Raw genomic sequence first — 14903 nt, forward strand, 5'->3', positions numbered from 1 at the left:
AATTGATCATATTCATTTCTTGTCACTGCTGTGACAAGTGACTGCACATTTACTGGCTTAAATAAAAACTGTTATCTTATGGTTCTGAAGGCCAGAAGTCTGAAATGGGTCTCACTGTGCTAAAATCAAGGTTTAGCAGAGCCACAGCTTTCCTGGAAGCTCTAGGGGAGAATTGGCTTCCTTGCCTTTTCCAGCTCCTGGAGACTGGCCGCATTCCCGAGCTTGTGGCCCCTTCCTCCATCTGCAGAGGAGCAGCGTAGCACCTCTCTGACTGTCCTTCCATAGGCATATCTCTCTCAGACCATATAGCTGGGAAAGGCTGTCCACTTTTACGGGCTCCTGTGATTACATTGGGCTCACCCGGAAGATCCAGAACAATCCCCACATCTCAAGAGACTTAATTTAATCACATTTGTAAAGTCCATTTTACCATATAAGGAAACATATTCTTGGGTCCCAGGGACTCAGGGATGGGCATCTTTGGGGGCCATTATTCTGCCTACTACATTGTCAGTCTTCAAGGAGAGACTTACTTCCTTTGTTTTTGTCTCTTAATTTGCTCCTCTGAAGCCTGCAAGATTCATAGGCTTATTTAACATTTGTGTTTTGTCTCTCGAATAATTGGGAAACCTGGTGCTGTTGAGCCATTTGGTTTGTGTTGCTCACTCACTGAGTCTTGACTGATTGGTTGGTTGAGTGAGTGAGTGATTAATAGAGACAGAGTCTCACTCTGTTGCCCAGGGTGGCCTCAAACTCCTGGTCTCAAGCGATCCTCCCTCCTTGGCCTCCCAAAGTGCTGGGATTGTAGGTTTGAGCCACCATACTTGCCCTCAGTGTTGATTCCCTCTGAATGAGCCAGGATTTGCTTTCCATTTTGGAGAGCCCCGAGATTGCTGAACAGCTCAGAGACACACTTGTGTGTTGAGGTCCTCTTTCCTTCCCAAGAACCCCCTGCTCTGGGCCCTGCCACTCTCGGTTTGGGACTTTATCAGGGACTCTGCCAGAGCTACTTTTCTGGACTTGGAGTCTCAGAGTCTGTGTCAGCTGTGGGTAAGGAATGAGACCACCGTGAAGCAAGCAGAGGTAGCAGGTGGGGCCTGGCTCCCAGGACTTTGCACATGCTGTGTGTGGATTTCTGGGGCCTGAATCAAGAGCCCCTGGGTTTGTGGCTTCACAAAATGGTGGGGGAAGACTGGTGGAGTTAGGGACAGAAGACTCAACAATAATTAGCTTGTTAATCAGCATTTTGGCTCAAAAATAGTTTGGGAGTATACTGGTCAGCTTTCTGCCGTGCTAATGTTGCATAACAAACAGCCCCCAAATTCAGAGGCTTAAATCATTTCTTTCTTGCTCACTAGTCATGGTTAGCTGTGTTTCTCCTGGGCTTATATGGGAATAGGAAGGCCTGGTCAGGTTCTGGGCTAGGCTTAGGGTTGAAATGATGTGTCTCCTCATCAGGGGACCCTGGGACATGTTGTTCGTGCCTCTCCCATCAGGTATAGGAAGCCAAGAGAAATCATGCAGGCACATTTAAAATCTCTGTTTGTACTACCCCTAACATCTCATTGACCAAAACAAGTCCCATGGTGAGGTCCAGCCTCCATGGGTTGGGGAGGGCTGTTCTAGTCTGAAAGCCCTGAAAAGTCACATGGCAAAGGGAGCAGCCATGGACTTCCATTATGGGAGGATGGAAGAGTTAGCATTGCGCTGCCTCTGCCATGTTTGTGGGTGGAAGGGAAGATGATCCCTGTGGAAGAGACTGTGGATACATCCAGTCATACCCTAGAAAATCAGCTCTGTAGGTGGATGTTTGAAGTACCGGGTGCTTATCTTTTTACTATTACTTTATTTTTGAGACGGGATCTCACTGTCACCCAAACTGGAGTGCAGTGCTGAGATCATGGCTCCCTGGAGCTTCATCCTTCTGGGCTCAAGTCTCCTCCCGCCTCAGCCTCCCAAGTAGCTGGGAATACAGGTGCATACTCACCACACTCAGCTACTTTTTAAACATTTTTTTTCTAGAGACAGAGTCTCATCATGTTGTCCAGACTAGTCTTGAACTCCTGGGCTCAAGCAGTCCTCCCACCTCGGCCTCCCAAAGTGCAGGGATTACAGGTATGAGCCACTGCACCTAGCCAGGGTGCTTGTTAAACCTGCAGCTTCCTTGATTCCATCTTAGAGCCCCGTTCTCACCTGAGGAGAGGGGATTGTACCCCTTGGGGGACATTTGACAATGTCTGGAAACATTTTTGCCTTTCACAGCTGGGTGGGGGTTGTTCCTGGCATCTCGTGGGCAGATGCCAGGGGTTCCAGTAAACACTGTAATGTGCACAGGACAGCCCCCCTCAAAGAATTATCTGGCCCAACAAATGTCAGTTGTGCTGAGGCCAAGAAACCCTGCACAAACAGGCAATTTTCAGGTGATTTTCATGTGCTTTGTAGTTTGAGAACCATGTCTTGCAAGACTGTTCCAACTGGGAAGGGGAATTGGTGATTCTTTCCATATAAGTAGACACAGACACATGTAGGAAGGAAGGTTTAATTTCTCGCAGATAGTTGTGTGGAGAGGCGAATTCAGACCCAAGGGTCTTAGCTAGATCTATTACTTCTGTAATTAAAAAATATCTTCTGCTTGTATTGTATTAATTCTTCGTTGTATTAAGTATTTACTCTCGCTGTTTATTAGTAGCTTAATAAATGGACCATTTATTTGGTGTGGGAAAAAAATCTATGTTTTATTAGATTTCTGTTATGAGCTTATTTTTTTTTTTCTAAGTGTCCTTTTGCCAGCTGTTTCTTCTGTCCTGTTATTCCTGCTCACCAGCAAGACTGTAAATTCTTAAAAAATTTGCTTTTAATTTTTTTTTTGAGAGGGGATCTCACTCTATCACCCAGGCTGGAGTGCAGTGGCTCAATCATAGCTCATTGCAGCCTTGAACTTCTGGGCTAAAGCAATCCTCCTGCCTCAGCCTCTTGAGTAGCTTGGGACTATAGGTGCATGCCACCACGCTCTGCTAGTTTTTAAATTGTTTTTGTAGAGATGGAGTCTCACTGTTGTTGCGCAGGCTGGTCTTGAACTCTGGGGCTCAAGCAATCCTCCTGCCTAGGCCTTACAAAGTACTGGGATTACAGGTGTGTGCCACTGCACCACTGCATCACCGCACTTGGCCAGTATATATATATATATATATATATATATATGTGTGTTTTTTTTTTTTTTTCTTTGAGACACAGTCTCACTGTGTCACCCAGGCTGGAGTGTAGTGGCATGGTCTCGGCTCACTGCAGCCTCGACCTCCCAGGCTCAAGTGATTCTCCCGCCTCAGCCACCCGAGTAGCTGAGACTACTGGTGCATACCACACACCCAGCTAGTGGCCAGTAAGTTCTTAATAGCAATGATCACGCTTTATATTTTGTTTCTACTCTGCACAGTACTCAGCATATGATAATGATCAGTCAGTTGCTAATGGTATCAATTGCAATGTGAGTTGGGCTCTGTGGTTAAAGACTCATTTATCAAGTATCCGTGGACCAGCCTTTTATACCTTGCTATAAATCCTGTTTCTAGGCTTTTGGGGCTGAATGGTTGGCATATTGATGCTCAGTTTCTGTGTGGCAATTAGGAGAAAAGGTCCTTGTCATTGGCAAGCTGACAGCCTCCTTTCTTCTCCTACCCTCAAGTTGTTTTGGTGATTGAAATGTTTCAGATATTTAAAAAAAATCAGGAATTGCTTGCTGAAAGGACAAGAGAAGTACAGTTCAGGGAGTTAAAGCTTCTCCATTCTCCACTTCAATTGTACACAGCAAGCATGGCCAGATTTCCTTTTAGAAAGCATGCAAGAAGCATTTCTATGGAGGATGCTGCGTCACCTGAAATTTGCTATGCTCAGATCAGCCAAGTATTGCCTCTGGGGGCTTACCAGCAAGTTATAGAAATAACTTTGTTATGAAATACTTCTTTAAGGGGGTGTTAGTATCGATTCACTGAAGTGGTTCTCCTTGTGTACATGGAGTAGTTGTGAGACCAAGGCTTCTGTTCTTCCTGGCTCCCCATGTGGGAAGGACGCTTAGTGGTTTGTGGGATGCAGGGAGAGGAACAGAGTCCATCCATCAGTTGCTCTTTTTACTGATTTATTAAGTTGCCTCTCATCCCCTTGGCTGTTAAGACACTAAGCTGGTGTGTCTGACAAGCAGATGACCTAAAAATTCACACGTAGTAAAAGGGAAGATGAAAATAGAAGTATATGAACTAAATTAGGAGGACTTGGCTTCATTAAAAAAATGAGAAAGCCATGTTGTGCTTTTTTTAACTGCCGCTTTTCCAAGTGCAGGACTAACAGCTTCAGATGTCATTATGCTACCAGTCTTGGTAATTTCTAATCATGTTTTGTCTAAAGAAAATTTACATTAAAATGAGCCAGGCTCTTTAAAGTCAAATTTTAGTAGTGAGAAAATCAATGTCCGTTTTTGGAATGGGAGCCCTCGCCTCAGCTGGTGTGAGCATTTTGTGGAGGCCTGCGGTGTTTGTGACTTGTGCCAGAGGCCTTGAGCTAGAGGCAGCATAAGAAGGAATCAAACTTTCCTTTCTGTTCTGTATGCCTCTGTACCAAGACGTTTTGTTGATTGATTCATGGCACGGTGATACAAGGTGCATGGTATCAGATGCAGGGAGTGGAATATTGTTGAGATTGGGGCTAGAGGGTGTGTGTGTGTGTGTGTGTGTGTGTGTGTGTAGGGGAGGAAGGAATGGAAGGATGAAACCCATTTGGGAATGTGCTAGAAGACATGCTTTTGAGGACAAGCAATGCGATTTTGGCATTGGCTGGGCTTCTGAGCCAGTGATGAATGTAGTGCATTACCGTGTGACTGGGAGTGTGATAGAGAGATATTCTGCTGGTCATTTCCCTCCACCTGCTTCTTATCAGTGCCATAGGGCAGAGTCTCAATTCCACTTGCCAGAATGCTTTCTAGGAACTCTTTATGCTCAATGGAGGTGATGTTTTCCCACTTGCTATGGTGTGCCTTAGGGAACAGGAACTGGCATTATCACATAAGCAATCTCTAAGTCCCTTGGAAGATTGTCTCATTCATCAAGAGGGAGAGGATTCTGATTTTCCTGCCTGGCTCCTCCAGGAAGTCTAACTTCTTGCAGGGGACCTGTTCTCTCGGCCCACTTGTACAGTATGTATAAAAGGAAATGAAGACTTTTGGGGATTTGTTGATTCACTCGTTTGGAAATTGGGGTTATTTAAGCCCAATTTGAGTTCCAGGACTCATCTATGATTGCCTGGATTAAATCAAAGGACACCCATGTAGGCTGGGCATGATGGCTCATGCCTATAACCCAAGCACTTTGGGAAGCTGAGGCGGGCGGATTGCTTGGACCCATGAGTTGGAGACCAGCCTTGGCAAGATGGTGACATTCCATCTCTTCTAAAAATATAGAAAATTAGCCAGGTGTGGTGGTATGTGCCTGGTCCCAGCTACTTGGGAGGCTGGGGTGGGAGGATCACCTGAGCCTGGGAAGTCGAGGCTGCAGTGAGCTGAGATTCTGAGATCATGCCACTGCACTTCAGCCTGAGCAACTGGAGTGAGATGTTGTCTCAAAAAAACAAAAAACAACGCACGTAATTGTAGATTTTTGTTGTCGTTTGATATACTGGCTATTTTCCTGGAAAGAACCGTCTCATGGGAACAGAAATGTTGAGTTTAGTCTTGATGCTGTCCCTAACCACCCCTGTGACACTGGTCCCAGGAAAATATAGGAATTGTCTCTTTTTTTCTGTCATCTCAGAGCTTGAGACAAACGTTCTCTGAGGTTGTTTTAGCACCACACTGTGATTCATCTTCGAGACTGTTCACAGCCCTTGATCTGAATTGATGGCGCTATGGGGGATCATGCCGCCACTGCCAGTACTCCGAGCTGCATGTGGTGCGGTCCGGTGGCTACAGTGTTGTCTTTGGGATCTTCACTTGGCATCAAAGCGGATTTGTATAATTATTATGTTGACTGGAACTTAGAGTGACTCAACTGCCTTGAACAGGAACCAAGAAAGAAGGAACCAAATTCCAGAAGAGAATTTGCCAGAACATTCCAGCATATTCCATACTCTAGGGTTGTCTTATAGGGTCTGAGGGTACTTCTTGGTTATCTACTCATGTGCGTCTGACATAATTAAAAGCCGACTTAGACTCTGTCAGAGAAAATCAAGTTCAGCCACTTAGTCTAAATGGAAGTAAGGCATATGATTACCTTTATCTCATTATCTTAGTTCTCTTTGGAAGATATATAAGCTTGAGCCATGGTGACAGGTGTTGCCTTTAAACATGGTGACAGGTGTTTTCCTTTAAAGTCCTTGGAGAATCAACTCATAGTCTTCAACTTAAAAGTTTTTTAAAATAATATTCTAAAAATATTTAACTTGAGGATCTTCATTGAAAATTGGTCATCTTTTGTGAATTTGCTTCAGTAGGCTTTGATCTCTTTTTAAAGGATTCCTTCCTGCCTGATACATTTGGTCCTATTAAAATTCGGGCTAGAACAATTCTCCATGAAGGTGGACGTGTTAACCTATTTGGTTCATTGTTAGGATCACTCACATTACAAGAGAAATTTCGGTCTTGAGTCTTCGTTTTTGCTCATTTGCTTTCTTGGAAACATTTCCACATCAGGTCTTAGAGGAGTTGTAAAACAGGAAGGAGGAGTTGACATGCTGTTTCATAACCAACGCTTGCTTCTCGCCCTGGATACTACATTTTTTCCATCCATTTCCCACATAAAACATGGAGACAGACACCAGAGCTGCTCCTGAGAGATGCTGAGTCATAGAAATTGAAGGGGGCTGTTGGGGCCTGGTGTGTGGGATGGGCTCAAGAGCTATCAGTCTACAGAGGGAAAGGTTCATCTCTGCCCCTCATTGCCTGCAGTTTCTCTTTGGCCATGGCTTTTTCCATTCACAGCTGCCTTTGACGTTCATTTTAATCAAATTTCACCTACATAAAAGGGCTATGGGCAGAGAGGCTTCTCCGTGATGGAGCGCAGCTATCCTACAAGTATGTAGCCCTGATTTAGTAGAGAAGAGGCAGGAACTGTCGAGGGCGGAGGAGCAGGAGAGAAATGGTGCATAAGGGAGAGGGGATAATGACAGGTCATTCCGGGATGTCTACAGAATGTGAAAATGCGGCAAGATGGGTTTCGGTTTCCTTTTTTTAGTTCCGACAGAGATTACTGGGATAGCTGCATCTTCATGTTGTACACGCGTACACTTGATTCCCATTATTCAGTGGAGCTATGTTCTGTGAAGTCGCTGAGACTTTATAGAAAGCATCACCCCAGGGAAAATACACGGTGAGGCTTCTGCGAACCTCTGGTCACAATGTTGTTGTCAAGCGATCAGTGCGTAACTTTGTTGTATGTGTTTCTATTGTTTCTGTTGGTGCCTTTACATTGCACTCACGCCAACAGCACTGTGACTCATGCCTGGCCGAACCTCGTCTAATGCACGTATTTTCCCCATAAGACGCATCCCAGCCTTGTGCTTCAGGACATGAGACAACACTGCAGCATCTGGGGGCCATTTTAAGCAGCAAAGTCACCCAGAAACTACAGCATTTCAAAAAACTGGCACTGTGAATAGACTGCGAAAAGGACACTTGTTTACGGAGTGAGAGCCTTGTTCACCCTCAGCTGGGAACATGTGCATTTGGTGACACAGCCGCGCTCTGCATGTTTGAGAATGACTGTGAAAGCGCTGCAGGTACTGATTTTGGAGCTACAAATAAATGTTAGCCAATAGGCAAATTCACAGACACGGAATCCGTAAATAACAAGGCTTGGCTGTGTGTGTATACGTAGTGTAGTGTTGATAGTGTGTGTACACAATACACATTGATATTTTGGGAGAGATTTTGAAGAAGTCACCATGAAAGCCAGTGTGTCTGTTTGGCCCTCTGGAAAGCGTGCAGTGAGGAGGAGTCGGGGTACAAGTGTTGAAATTGGGGACATGGCCTGAGGAGATGAAAGAGGGGTGGGGACTGAGTAGGGAAAGCTCCACACCACAATGCATAACTGATAAGGTTTTGGCCAACAAGCCAGAGAACGCTAGAGCAAAGAGTGCCCCTTGCTTACAGCCAGAGGGCCTTGCTCAGTGATATAGGGGGCTGGGAGTGGGGAGGCATCTCCAAAGGAGCACCGTGGATTTGCAACTCTGTCTTTCTGGAAAGGATATGAGAGTCTTGCCCTCTCCCCCAGGGCTGACACAGTTGTAAACCAAACTTTTGACTTCAGTTGTACATATCAATTATTTTGCACCCACATTAGATTGAACCAAATGACACTGGCTCTTTTAAATTAAAAGTGGTCAAATGCTGGCAGCCTCTTAGGGTTCAATTCAGTGGAATCTTTTAAAGGTGCAATAATGCTGTTTGAAATGAGGAGAACGCCTGTGTTTTGCTTGCTGAGAGAAATCCACTATCTCCCATCCAGAAGATGATTCGACCCATAATAGAAGCCAGTCAGTGGCATGAGGAATCATGGAGATGATTCTCACCTGGTTGATTGGATCAGACGTTCCTACCCCGAATGAGGGTGGAAAGGGAACCAAGAGATGAAGTGGATTGTTGGGTTTATGAGAGGACAGTGGTTATCTGTCTATAGTTAAGGTTGTTTAAACTCATGACCATGAGAATGAGCTTTTTCTGGACAACTCGTTCCTTTTCCTTCTGATTTTGAGAGTGCTGAAAACTCAAGTCTTGTATTTAAAAATTCCATCGTTGAAAACATGTTTCAAGGACAGATGACACACTTATGATTACAGCATCTGAAGTGATGGGAATATTAAATAACCTTTGGTTGGACATGTAACCATCGGGGCTCCACTTGGTCTTAAAACCAAACACACACAGTTCTTGTCATTAAAGATATCCATGGCCTGGCACAGTGGCTCACGCCTGTAATCCTAACACTTTGGAAAGCCGAGGCGGGGGGATCACTTGAGCCCAGGGGTTCGAGACCAGCCTGGGCAACATGGCGAAACCTTGTCTCTACAAAAAATACAAAAATTAGCTGGGTGTGGCGTTGTGTGCCTGTAGTCCCAGCTACTAGGGAGGCTGAGGCAGGAGAATCACTTGAACCCAGGAGGTGGAGGTTGCAGTTAGGCAACATCCTGCCATTGCACTCCAGCCTGGGAGACACAGCCAGACTCCATCTCAAAAAAAAAAAAAAAAAAAGACTTACACAGAGAAAGCCTGAAGCCCACAAGAGCAATTAGCAAAAGGAACCCTGACATAACAAATACGGTGATGTCATTAGCAACCAGGCAGTTAAGCTCAGGGGATGCTACGTGTCATAAACTTGAAAGCTACATTGGCCACGAGTAACACAAATGTAGGTGCTAATCACAGATAGTTGGTGGGCATTTCAAACTTTCTCTTCATATCTATGGATACCCAAAACAGTGTGCTTCCATTTAGAAGGCTTCCATTGGGAGACTGAGACAGGAGGATTGCTTGAGTCCAGGAGATCGAAATTAGCGTGTTCCTCCCTTCCTCCCTCTCTCCCTCCCTCCCTTCCTCCCTTCCTCCCTCTCTCCTTCCCTCCCTCCCTTCCTCCCTCTTTCTCCTTTTTTCCTCCCTCCCTCCTTCCCTCCTCTCTTTTTTCTTTTCTTTCTCTCTCTCTCTGTCTCCTTCCCTCCCTCCCTCTCCCTGTCCCCCCCTCTCTCCCTCCCTCCATCCCTTCCTTCCTCCTCCTCTCTTTCTTCTCTTTCTTTCTTTTGAGGTGGGGTCTTGCTAAGTTTCCCAGGCTGGTCTGGAACTCCTGGGCTCAAGTGATCCTCCTGCTCCAGCCTCCCAAAGTGCTGGGATTACAAGTATGCATGAGCCACCGTGCCCGGCCTGTTTTCCCTTTCCTGCTATTTCCTCCCAGCTAACGTGCTTTTAAAATTTGATACACATTAATTTTTCTTTTTTTGTCTTTTGTTCAAATAATGATTTGATTTCTGTTCTCTGTCTGGGTTGCTTCAATAACATGGATACCTACACATAGTTTTATCCGTAAAGGTCATTGACATAATCAGTGTGTTATGAGAACAAAGATAGGCCCTCATTTAAGCTGCTCCATTACTCATTTTATAAGGCAAAGAAGGAAGAGGACAGCGTCCTCTGTTTTCAGATGGCTGTTGAAGTGAGTCAGAGTGACGGTGAGCAGCATGCATTGAATTCTAGCTGGAAAGAGGGTTTTTAGGTCTGCCTTTGAGCTTGCCCTGAATGAATGAGGCTGGAAACCTATAGGCCCTGGAGAACATTAATGAGGAATCTGCTTTCCCTGACAGCTCCTTGGTAAACGAAATGATGGATGTGCAGCGTGCAGCCCTGAGCAAAGGCCTGGCAGCTCTGTGGCTGAGCCCTGGAGGGCTGAGCTGGGCCAGGGCGCCCAGCAGTTTGTTCAGGAGCACTGAGAGCCACAGCAGGTGCTGATCCAGCTCTTGCCTCCTTCGCGAGTATCTGACAAGTCTGTAGAGACCGCAGGAGCCTGGCTGCCCCTTCAGTTCACTGTCTTGGAGCAAGCCTGTGGGGGAATCACATGCCCCCCGACTCTAGTGCCCACTGGGGACATGGAGGAGGGAGTTTCCCTATTTGCAGTTAGGTTTTGCGTGCTGTCTGTGAGCTGGGTTTCCTCTTGGGGTTGCACAGTGCTGAGATCTGAGCCCAAGGCATTTGGGACATTAATGATGAGACAGAGGAGGCTTTGCTGTGTTCCTCGTCTATCAGGCTGCTTTGCCCGGGGAGACGCCCCCCTTGCTTGGGGTCTTGGGCTTGGGTAGGGGTTCTGGAATGTCTCCCCTCCAGCAGGCTCTGCCTCCTTGGCTCACCTGTTGCAGAGAGCAGCGCAGTGGCTTTGTTGAGGAGCAGACCCTGCGGAGGCACTCATGGGTGACAGGCTGTGGCTGAATGGTGGACAGCCCTGGTCGCTGACATTAACATGGTGCAATAGAGCCTTCTTATGTGTTCCTTGGTTCCCACCGCCCTTTCTCATGGTCGGGTGTCCTGATTGTCTGTGGCTAGACTATGCCAGCGTGATCAGTGTCCTTCCCAGAACCCCTGAAAGAGGGTCATAGATTGAGATGTTTGTCACCACCCCTGTCCATTGCAGAGTCACACACATGCTAGAGACCAGCTCGCCCTTGATGCGGCCTGAGGACCTCACCCGCTAGTCATTACAGGGAGGGGAAAGACAATAAAAAGATGACAGAGAGTGCTGTCCCTGGTCATGGAAGTTACTCATCATTGTACCAGTGGGCAGCCACATAGGGATAGGTCGGAGGAGAAAGGGGAAGAGTGAATAAAAAACGCTGATGTTTGTGAGGCTGAGAGAGGAACAGAACTGTTACTGCTGGTCAAGGGGGCCATCCAGTTAAAATGTTCGCATCCTGTTTCAGCCACAAGCTGGCCAAGATCATCACATAAAGGGACAAACATTGGCCCCAGAAAGAATGCATGGTCATCTTGAGTCAGGGCTGTCTCATTTGATGTCAGAATTCTTAAGAGGTGCTCTGGCTAGGTGCAGTGGCTCATGCCTGTAATCCCAGCACTTTGGGAGGCTGAGGCGGGTGGATCACCTGAGGTCAGGAGTTCGAGACCAGCTTGACCAACATGGTGAAACCCTGTCTCTACTAAAAATACAAAAATTAGCCAGGCGTGGTGGCAGGTACCTGTAACCCCAGCTACTTGGGAAGCTGAGGCAGGAGACTCTCATTTGAACCTGGGAGGCGGAGGTTGCAGTGAGCTGAGATTGGGCCATTGCACTCCAGCCTAGGCAACAAGAGCAAAATCTTGTCTCAAAAAAAAAAAAAAAAAAAAAAAAAAACAAACTGCTCTTGGCTGGGTGTGGTGGCTCACACCTGTGATCCCAGTGCTTTTGGAGGCTGAGACGGGAGGATTGCTTGAGCCCAGGAGTTCGAGATTAGCATGGGCAACATAACAAGACCCCATCTCTTTAAAAAATTAGTCGGGCATGGTGGTGTATGTCTGTGGTCCCAGCAACATGGGAGGCTGAAGCAGGAGGATCACTTGAGCTCAGGAGTTGGAGGCTGCAGCGAGCCATGATGGCACCACTGCACTACAGCCTGGACAGCAAAGGAAGACCCTGTCTCAAAAAAAAAAGAAAGAAAGAAAAAAAAAGCATCCGGGTGCGGTGGCTCACACCTGTAATTCCAGCACTTTGGGGAGGCTGAGGCGGGCAGATCACCTGAGGTCAGGAGTGCGAGATCAGCCTGGCCAACATGATGAAACCCTGTCTCTACTAAAAATACAAAGTATTAGCCGGGTATGGTGGCGGGTGCCTGTAATCCCAGCTACTCGGGAGGCTGAGGCAGGAGAATCGCTCGAACCCAGGAGGCGGAGGTTGCAGTGAGCCCAGACTACGCCATTGCACTCCAGCCTGAGCAACAAGAGCAAGACTCTGTCTCAAACAAACAAAAAAAACTACTCTCCAAACAGAACCTGCACCTACCCAATTGTGGTGGGTGCCCCTCCTGGGGCTCCTGCAGTAGCGGTGGTGTGGGAATTGAGAATCTTGTAAGTGCTGTGAGGGAGCTGAGACACTGTGTGTGGCAGGGCCCTGTGTCCAGAGCATGCACAATCCATCCTAACGTCTGCCGGGGAAGGTGGGGGATTTCTGTGCATTGCTTTTCAACCAGAAAGGTAATTTTTGTTCTCCAGGGGACACTCGACAGTGTCTGGAGACAGTTTTGGTTGTCACACTGGGTTAAGGAGTGCTACTGTCATGTAACGGATGGAGAGCAGGGGTACTGCTGAACATCCCACGGTGCACTGGGCGGCCTCACAACAACCAAGACCACCTGGCCTCAAATGTCAGTAGGGCTAACATCCAGAAGCTCTGCGAGTCTGTGGGAAGCCCTAGATGCTCCAATCCTCTTTCATTTTCTTCTCACCACTTAGGACGGTTTAGCTGGACAGTACACAGGACTCTTCCAAGGGGTCATGAGAGGAGACCTCATAGCATAAGGGTCAAGTACAAGGACTTTGCAGTCAGACTGACGTGGGTTTCAGTCCCCACCCATCCTAGTGGTGTGACCGAGAGCAGGTTGGGCATAGTAACATCTGTCTTGATTGATTTTGGAGTTTGACAGGCAATACATGCAAAGTTCTCTATTCCCATGTCACTCAGAGCGAGTGTGCAAAACATACTGTTGTTGGCATCCATCGTCATAAGAGTTACTGTGAACATGGATGAGCTTAGCACCTTGTGGCACTGGGCTGTGGTGAGGGACTCAAACAGCTTGATGATTGAGTTCGGGCCTCAGTGAGATGGCAAAGCTGTGCTTCTCTTGCTCCTTAGACCATGGTGACCTGTGAGGACCCCTGGGGGCTGCCTTCTCCACTGTTGCAGTTCAGGGAGCTAATGCCAAAGGCTACTGCAATGGTGGACTCTGGGGTCCCCCTGGTGACAAGGAAGGGACTTTGAGCTTTGGAATGCCCTGGGCCGAGTCTTGCCACCTGCAGGTTTGTGAACCTCATCATGCCTTGTTTTTAGCACAACAAAATGGGATAATACTGACTTCATTATTGACGTACTATTATGATGTTGTCAGGTATGTGACACTGCTGCTATTTTACTGTTTGTTCCAGATTTCCGTGAGGGTGGAAGAAAATCATATCATATCAGATGCCTCGCAGAGCACCAGGCACACCGTGAAAGGTACAGCAAATTTTACTTCCCTCTTCTTGCCTTGTTGGAAATTCTTTCCTGTGAGATTTCCTCCCCTCCGCTCTCCGCCCCTTCTCCCATAGCCTATAGCCTCCTCTGGGAGTTCCTTGGATAATTTTGTTGCCTAATAGCTTTGCAATTTCCAGTATGGTAGCCATGGGCCACATGTGGCTGTGGAGTGCTTGAAATGTGGCCAGTCTAGATTGAGATGCCTTGTGGAAGTATAAAATACACACTGGATTTCAAAGACTTTGTTCAAAAAGAAAGAATGCAAGATATCTTATTGATAATGTAATACGGTTTACATGTTGAAATGATCACTTGGATATGTGGAGTAAAATAGAATGTATTACTAAATGTAACTTTACCTGTCTTCTTTTTACATTTTTTTGTGGACCCAGAAAATTGATAGACAGGTGGATCTCCTTCACACTTACACACTTGTCTTGCTCAAGACCAGCCTTGCTTCCTCACTGGCTGCTCAGTCAAATGCCTCCTCCAGTTTAAGCTGTCCATCACGGGGCCACCCATTATGTGGCCATCTCATCTTCTCTGCTCAGTGCCTGTGCAGGCAGCTGGTGTTCCTGCTCCTCCCGCCCAGCTTTGCTTATGATGCTAGTCTTGAGTGCAGGCTGCTGAACTTCTCACCTTTCTTCCCATACATGTAGAACCTCTCCTCCAGAAACATGGGGTACTTACCAGCTGGCAAGGAGCAGAGCTGGGGTTCACATTCATTTCTGTCTTGCTCCAAACCCATGTCCCTAATAGACTACCCTCTCCAGTTGCTTTGTGGATGTAAACACATAGTAAGTTCCTAGAGGGCCGGGACCATTTTTATTTCTTTCATCTCTGCTGTTCAAGACCTTTCTAAAGCTTTTTTGAAAGAATTAAGATTTCTAGTCTCTTGCCCTTCCACTTTCTGCTATGTGAAGACACAGTGTTCCTCCCCTCTGCCCTCTGGATGCTACAGCAACAAGGTACCATGTTGGAAGGAAGCAGAGAACATCCCTCACCAAATAATCCTGCTGGTGCCTTAATTGTGAACTTCTCAGCCTACAGAACTCACGAAGGTCATCACCATGTAGGCTGATTGATCTTGGACTTCCAAGCCTCCAGAACTCAGATCAGTGAATTTAAAAACATTTTACGGAGGATGGGGCCAAGATGGCCAACTGG

The 14903-nt window shown here is 46.8% G+C and overlaps 1 protein-coding gene across 3 annotated transcripts in view; it reads left to right on the plus strand.

Annotated features, from left to right (window-relative positions):
• Nucleotides 1-13648: 13648 nt before the first annotated feature.
• TBL1X (transducin beta like 1 X-linked) overlaps nucleotides 13649-14903 on the plus strand; it is a 224046-nt gene continuing 222791 nt past the window's right edge. For 2 of the 3 annotated variants that reach the window (XM_055267745.2, XM_063634955.1), the window contains exon 1: nucleotides 13649-13718. The gene's annotated coding sequence lies outside the window, so the exon portion shown is untranslated. The remainder of the gene's footprint in view (nucleotides 13719-14903) is intronic. The other variant, XM_055267747.2, reaches the window with a different exon arrangement.

The sequence above is a fragment of the Symphalangus syndactylus genome, chromosome X (genome assembly GCF_028878055.3).
Source record: "Symphalangus syndactylus isolate Jambi chromosome X, NHGRI_mSymSyn1-v2.1_pri, whole genome shotgun sequence".
Taxonomy (NCBI): domain Eukaryota; kingdom Metazoa; phylum Chordata; class Mammalia; order Primates; family Hylobatidae; genus Symphalangus; species Symphalangus syndactylus.